This window comes from Arachis stenosperma, chromosome 1 (genome assembly GCF_014773155.1).
Source record: "Arachis stenosperma cultivar V10309 chromosome 1, arast.V10309.gnm1.PFL2, whole genome shotgun sequence".
In the NCBI taxonomy this organism is placed as follows: Eukaryota; Viridiplantae; Streptophyta; class Magnoliopsida; order Fabales; family Fabaceae; genus Arachis; species Arachis stenosperma.
Window position 1 is genome coordinate 69,949,034 of NC_080377.1, and position 7,652 is coordinate 69,956,685.

Here is a 7,652-nt window from a genome sequence, read left to right on the forward strand (position 1 = left end):
GCAAGTGCACTGGGTCGTCCAAGTAATACCTTACGTGAGTAAGGGTCGATCCCACGGAGATTGTTAGCATTGAAGCAAGCTATGGTCATCTTGTAAATCTTAGTCAGGCAAACTCAATTGTATATGATGATGAACGAAAATAATATAAAGATAAAGATAGTGATACTTATGTATATCATTGGTGTAAGAGCTTCAGACAAGCGTATGAAGATGCCTTCCCTTCCGTTTCTCTGCTTTCCTACTGCCTTCATCCAATCCTTCTTACTCCTTTCCATGGCAAGCTTGTGTAGGGTTTCACCATTGTCAGTGGCTACCTCCCATCCTCTCAGTGAAAGCGATTGCATATGTCCTGTCACGGCATAGCGGAATTCAGCTGTCGGTTCTCGGTCAGGCCGGAATAATATCCATTGATACTTTTGCGTCTGTCACTAACGCCCTAGCCTGCTAGGAGTTTGAAGCACGTCACAGTCACTCAGTCATTGAATCCTACTCAGAATACCACAGACAAGGTTAGACCTTCCGGATTCTCTTGAATGCTGCCATCAGTTCTTGCCTATACCACGAAGACTCTGATCTCACGGAATGGTTGGCTCGTTTGTCAGGCGAGCACTCGGTTGTCAGGCGATCAACCATGCATCGTGCAATCAGGAATCCAAGAGATATTCACTAAGCCTCAGATGCTTGTAGAACAAGAATGGTTGTCAGTCACCTTGTTCATGAGTGAGAATGGTGATGGGCGTCAATCATCACCTTCATCAAGTTGAAGAACAAGTGATATCTTGGACAAAGAACAAGTGGAATTGAATGGAAGAACAATAGTAATTTCATTAATACTCGAGGTACAGCAGAGCTCCACACCTTAATCTATGGTGTGTAGAAACTCCACCGTTGAAAATACATAAGAACAAGGTCTAGGCATGGCCGAATGGCCAGCCTCCCAATGATCTAAGATAGCATAAAACAAAGATAGCTACCAAAAGTCTCTCTAATACAATAGTAAAAGGTCCTACTTATAGAAAACTAGTACATAGATGAGTAAATGACATAAAAATCCACTTCCGGGCCCACTTGGTGTGTGCTTGGGCTGAGCAATGAAGCTTTTTTCGTGTAGAGACTCTCCTTGGAGTTAAACGCCAGCTTTAGTGCCAGTTTGGGCGTTTAACTCCCAATTAGGTGCCAGTTCCGGCGTTTAACGCTGGAATTTCTTGAGGTGACTTTGAACGCCGGTTTGGGCCATCAAATCTTGGGCAAAGTATGGACTATTATATATTGCTGGAAAGCCCAGGATGTCTACTTTCCAACGCCGTTGAGAGCGCGCCAATTGGGCCTCTGTAGCTCCAGAAAATCCACTTCGAGTGCAGGGAGGTCAGAATCCAACAGCATCTGCAGTCCTTTTGAGTCTCTGGATCAGATTTTTGCTCAGGTCCCTCAATTTCAGCCAGAAAATACCTGAAATCACAGAAAAACACACAAACTCATAGTAAAGTCTAGAAAAGTGAATTTTAACTAAAAACTAATAAAAATATACTAAAAACTAACTAAATCATACTAAAAACATACTAAAAACAATGCCAAAAAGCATACAAATTATCCGCTCATCACAACACCAAACTTAAATTGTTGCTTGTCCCCAAGCAACTGAAGATCAAATAAGATAAAAAGAAGAGAATATGCAATGAACTCCAAAAACATCTATGAAGATTAGTATTAATTAGATGAGCGGGGCTTTTATCTTTTTGCCTCTGAATAGTTTTGGCATCTCACTTTATCCCTTATAATTCAGAATGATTGGCTTCTTTAGGAACTTAGAATCCAGATAGTGTTAATGATTCTCCTAGTAAAGTATGATGATTCTTGAACATAGCCATTTATTGAGTCTTGGCTGTGGCCCAAAGCACTCTGTCTTCCAGTATTACCACCGGATACATACATGCCACAGATACATAATTGGGTGAACCTTTTCAGATTGTGACTCAGCTTTGCTAAAGTCCCCAATTAGAGGTGTCCAGGGTTCTTAAGCACACTCTTATTTGCCTTGGATCACAACTCTTATTCTTTCTCCTTTTTTTTTCGCTTTTTTTTTTTCGAATAATTTTTTTTTTTCGGTTTTTGCTTGCTTTCTTTCTTGCTTCAAGAATCATTTTTTTATGATTTTTCAGATCCTCAGTAACATGTCTCCTTTTTCATCATTCTTTCAAGAGCCAACATTCATGAACCACAAGTTCAAAAGACATATGCACTGTTCAAGCATACATTCAGAGAACAAAAGTGTTGCCACCACATCAAAATAATTAAACTATTATAAAATTCAGAATTCATGCAATTCTTTCCTTTTCAATTAAGCACGTTTTTATTAAAAGAAAGGTGATGGATTCATAGGACATTCATAACTTTAAGGCATAGACACTAAGACACTAATGATCACAAGACACAAACATGGACAAACATAAAGCATAAAAATTGAAAAACAGAAGAATAAAGAACAAGGAAATCAAGGAACGGGTCCACCTTAGTGATGGCGGCTCTTTCTTGCTCTTGAAGATCCTATGGAGTGCTTGAGCTCCTCAATGTCTCTTCCTTGTCTTTGTTGCTCCTCCCTCATGATTCTTTGGTCTTCTTTAATTTCATGGAGGAGAATGGAGTGTTCTTGATGCTCCACCCTTAGTTGTCCCATGTTGGAACTCAATTCTCCTAGGGAGGTGTTTAATTGCTCCCAATAATTTTGTGGAGGAAAGTGCATCCCTTGAGGAATCTCAGGGATCTCTTGATGAGAGGGGTCTCTTGTGTACTCCATCCTTTTCTTGGTGATGGGCTTGTCCTCATCAATGGGGGTATCTCCTTCTATGTCAACTCCAACTGAATAACAGAGGTGACAAATGAGGTGAGGAAAGGCTAACCTTGCCAAGGTGGAGGTCTTGTCCGCCACCTTATAGAGTTCTTGGGCTATAACCTCATGAACCTCTATTTCTTCTCCAATCATGATGCTATGAATCATGATGGCCCGGTCTAGAGTAACTTCGGACCGGTTGCTAGTGGGAATGATTGAGCGTTGTATGAACTCTAACCATCCTCTAGCCACGGGCTTGAGGTCATGCCTTCTCAATTGAACCGGCTTTCCTCTTGAATCTTGCTTCCATTGTGCGCCCTCTTCACATATGGTTGTGAGGACTTGGTCCAACCTTTGATCAAAGTTGACCCTTCTAGTGTAAGGATGCTCATCTCCTTGCATCATAGGCAAGTTGAACGCCACCCTCACACTCTCCGGACTAAAATCTAAGTATTTCCCCCGAACCATAGTGAGATAATTCTTTGGATTCGGGTTCACACTTTGGTCATGGTTCTTGGTGATCCATGCATTGGCATAGAACTCTTGAACCATCAAGATTCCGACTTGTTGAATGGGGTTGGTAAGTACTTCCCAACCTCTTCTTCGGATCTCATGGCGGATCTCCGGATATTCACCCTTTTTGAGTGAAAAGGGGACCTCGGGGATCACCTTCTTCAAGGCCACAACTTTATAGAAGTGGTCTTGATGCACCCTTGAGAGGAATCTATCCATCTCCCATGACTCGGAGGTGGAAGCTTTTGCCTTCCCTTTCCTCTTTCTAGAGGTTTCTCCGGCCTTGGATGCCATAAATGGTTATGGAAAAACGAAAAAGCAACGCTTTTACCACACCAAACTTAAAATGTTTGCTCGTCCTCGAGCAAAAGAAGAAAGAAGAGAGTAGAAGAAGAAGAAATGAGGAAGAGGGAGAAGGTGGTGTGTTCGGCCATTATGGGTGGGTTTGGGAGGGAAAGTGGTTTGAATTTGAAGGGTGAGGTTGGTGGGGTTTTATGAAGGATGGATGTGAGTGGTGAAGAGAAAGATGGGATTTGATAGGTGAGGGGTTTGTGGGGAAGAGGTATTGAGGTGATTGGTGAATGGGGGAAGAAGAGAGAGAGTGATGGTGGGGTCCTGTGGGGTCCACAGATCCTGTGGTGTCAAGGAAAAGTCATCCCTGCACCAAATGTTGCTCAAAATCACGTTTTGAGCTATTGCTGGCGTTAAACGCCGGGCTGGTGCCCATTCCTGGCATTTAACGCCAGGTTGTTGCCCTTTACTGGCGTTTAACGCCAGTCTGGTGCCCCTTTCTGGCGTTAAACGCCCAGAATGGTGCCAGACTGGGCGTTAAACGCCCAACAGCTAGCATTACTGGCGTTTGAACGCCAGCTTCTTCTCCTCCAGGGTGTGCTGTTTTTCTTCCTGTTTTTCATTTTGTTTTTGCTTTTTTCATTGTTTTTGTGACTTCTTATGATCATCAACCTACACAAAAAAAAATAAAATAACAAAAGAAAATAGTTAACTATAAAACATTGGGTTGCCTCCCAACAAGCGCTTCTTTAATGTCATTAGCTTGACAGAGGACTCTCATGGAGCCTCAGAAATACTCAGAGCCGTGTGGGAACCTCCCAACACCAAACTTAGAGTTTGAATGTGGGGGTTCAACACCAAACTTAGAGTTTGGTTGTGGCCTCCCAACACCAAACTTAGAGTTTGACTGTGGGGGCTCTGCTTGGCTCTGTTTTGAGAGAAGCTCTTCATGCTTCCTCTCCATGATGATAGAGGGATGTCCTTGGGCCTTAAACACCAAGGATTCTCCATTCACTTGAATGGTCAACTCTCCTCTATCAACATCAATCACAGCCTTTGCTGTGGCTAGGAAGGGTCTGCCAAGGATGATGGATTCATCCATGCACTTCCCAGTCTCTAGGACTATGAAATCAGTAGGGATGTAATGGTCTTCAATCTTCACCAAAACATTCTCTACAAGTCCATGAGCTTGTTTTCTTGAATTGTCTGCCATCTCTAATGAGATTCTTGCAGCTTGCACCTCAAAGATCCCTAATTTCTCCATTACAGAGAGGGGCATGAGGTTTACACTTGACCCTAAGTCACACAAGGCCTTCTTGAAGGTCATGGTGCCTATGGTACAAGGTATAGAAAACTTCCCAGGATCTTGCCTCTTTTGAGGTAGTTTCTGCCTAGACAAGTCATCCAGTTCTTTGGTGAGCAAAGGTGGTTCATCCTCCCAAGTCTCATTTCCAAATAACTTGTCATTTAGCTTCATGATTGCTCCAAGGTATTTAGCAACTTGCTCTTCAGTGACATACTCATCCTCTTCAGAGGAAGAATACTCATCAGAGCTCATGAATGGCAGAAGTAAGTCCAATGGAATCTCTATGGTCTCATTTTGAGCCTCAAATTCCCATTGTTCCTCATTGAGGAACTCAGAGGAGATTGGTACACGCCCACTGAGGTCTTCCTCAGTGGCGTCCTCCTCCTCTCTTTCCTCTCCATATTCGGCCATGTCTATGGCTTTGCACTCTCCTTTTGGATTTTCTTCTGTATTACTTGGGAGAGTGCTAGGAGGGAGTTCAGTAACTTTCTTGCTTAGCTGACCTACTTGTCCTTCCAAATTTCTGATGGAGGACCTTGTTTCATTCATGAAACTTTGAGTGGTCTTTATTAGATCAGAGACCATTGTTGCTAAGTCAGAAGTACTCTGCTTAGAACTCTCTGTCTGTTGCTGAGAAGATGATGGAAAAGGCTTGTTATTGCCAAGCCAGTTTCTTCCACCATTATTATTGAAACCTTGTTGAGGTCTCTCTTGATTCTTCCATGAGAAATTTGGGTGATTCCTCCATGAAGAATTATAGGTGTTTCCATAGGGTTCTCCTAGGTAATTCACCTCTTCCATGGAAGGGTTCTCAGGATCATAAGCTTCTTCCTCAGATGAAGCATCCTTAGTACTGTTTGGTGCATTTTGCATTCCAGACAGACTTTGAGAAATCAAATTGACTTGTTGAGTCAATATCTTGTTCTGAGCCAATATGGCATTCAGAGTGTCAATCTCAAGAACTCCTTTCTTCTGACTAGTCCCATTGTTCACAGGATTCCTTTCAGAAGTGTACATGAATTGGTTATTTGCAACCATTTCAATCAATTCTTGAGCTTCTGCAGGCGTCTTCTTCAGATGAAGAGATCCTTCAGCAGAGCTATCCAAGGACATCTTAGATAGTTCAGAGAGACCATCATAGAAAATACCTATGATGCTCCATTCAGAAAGCATGTCTGAGGGACATCTTCTGATTAATTGTTTGTATCTTTCCCAAGCTTCATAGAGGGATTCTCCATCCTTCTGTCTGAAGGTTTGGACTTCCACTCTAAGCTTACTCCATCTTTGTGGTGGAAAGAACTTTGCCAAGAAGGCAATGACTAGCTTTTCCCAAGAGTCCAGGCTTTCTTTAGGTTGAGAATCCAACCATATTCTAGCTCTGTCTCTTACAGCAAAAGGGAATAGCATCAGTCTGTAGACCTCAGGGTCTACCCCATTAGTCTTGACTGTGTCACAAATTTGCAAGAATTCAGCTAAGAACTGATGAGGATCTTCCATTGGAAGTCCATGGAACTTGCAATTCTGTTGCATTAGAGAAACTAATTGAGGCTTAAGCTCAAAGTTGTTTGCTCCAATGGCAGGGATAGAGATGCTTCTCCCATAAAAATCAGGAGTAGGTGCAGTGAAGTCACCCAGCACCTTCCTTGCATTGTTGGCATTGTTATTGTTTTCGGCTGCCATGTGTTCTTCTTCTTTGAAGAATTCGGTCAGGTCCTCTAAAGAGAGTTGTGCCTTGGCTTCTCTTAGCTTTCTCTTCAAGGTTCTCTCGGGTTCAGGGTTAGCTTCAAGAAGAATGCCTTTGTCTCTGCTCCTGCTCATATGAAAAAGAAGAGAACAAGAGAAATGTGGAATCCTCTATGTCACAGTACAGAGATTCCTTGAAGTGTCAGAGGAAAAGAAAAATAGAAGAAAAGAAGGTAGAAGAATTCGAACTTGATTAGTTAGAGTTCGAATTGTGCATTAAGAAGGAGTAGTACTCCATAAATAGAAGGATGTGAGAAGGAGGGAAGAGGATTTTCAAAAATTAATTAGAAAGATGTCAAAAACATTTTAAAAATTGATTGATAATTTTCGAAAATTGAAAGTGGGGAACAATTGAAGTGATTTTTGAAAAAGATTTTGAAATTAGAAGTCAAAAAGATTTGATTGAAAACTATTTTGAAAAAGATGAGGTTAAAAAGATTTGATTGAAAAGTTATGGTTTTAAAAAGATGTGATTGAGAAGATATGATTTGAAAACAATTTTAAAAGATATGATTTGAAAACAATTTGAAAAGATATGAATTTAAAAAAAAAATATTAATGACTTTCCTAACAACAAAAGATAAGATTCAAACATAAAACATTTCTTAATAGAAAAGGCAAAAAATGTTTAATCAAATCATTAATTGTTGGTAAGTATCTTTGAAAAAGGAAAGAAATTGATTTTGAAAACATTTGATTGAAAAGATATGATTTGAAAAAGATTTGGTTTTGAAAAACTTTGAAAACTTGAAAAAAAATTGATTTGAAAACAAAATCTTCCTCCTAGCACCATCCTGGCGTTAAACGCCCAGAATGGTATACATTCTGGCGTTTAACGCCCAAAATGCTACCTCTTTGGGCGTTAAACGCCCAACCAGGTACCCTGGCTGGCGTTTAAACGCCAGTCTGTCTTCTTCACTGGGCATTTTTGAATGCTCAGCTTTTTCTGTATAATTCCTCTGCAGCATGTTC

General features: G+C 41.1%; 1 non-coding gene across 1 annotated transcript; it reads left to right on the forward strand.

Moving 5' to 3' along the window:
- Positions 1-6,104: 6,104 nt before the first annotated feature.
- On the forward strand, positions 6,105-6,212 carry LOC130952014 (small nucleolar RNA R71). The gene has a single exon (XR_009074200.1). It is a non-coding gene; the product is annotated as a small nucleolar RNA R71 (small nucleolar RNA).
- Positions 6,213-7,652: the final 1,440 nt, after the last annotated feature.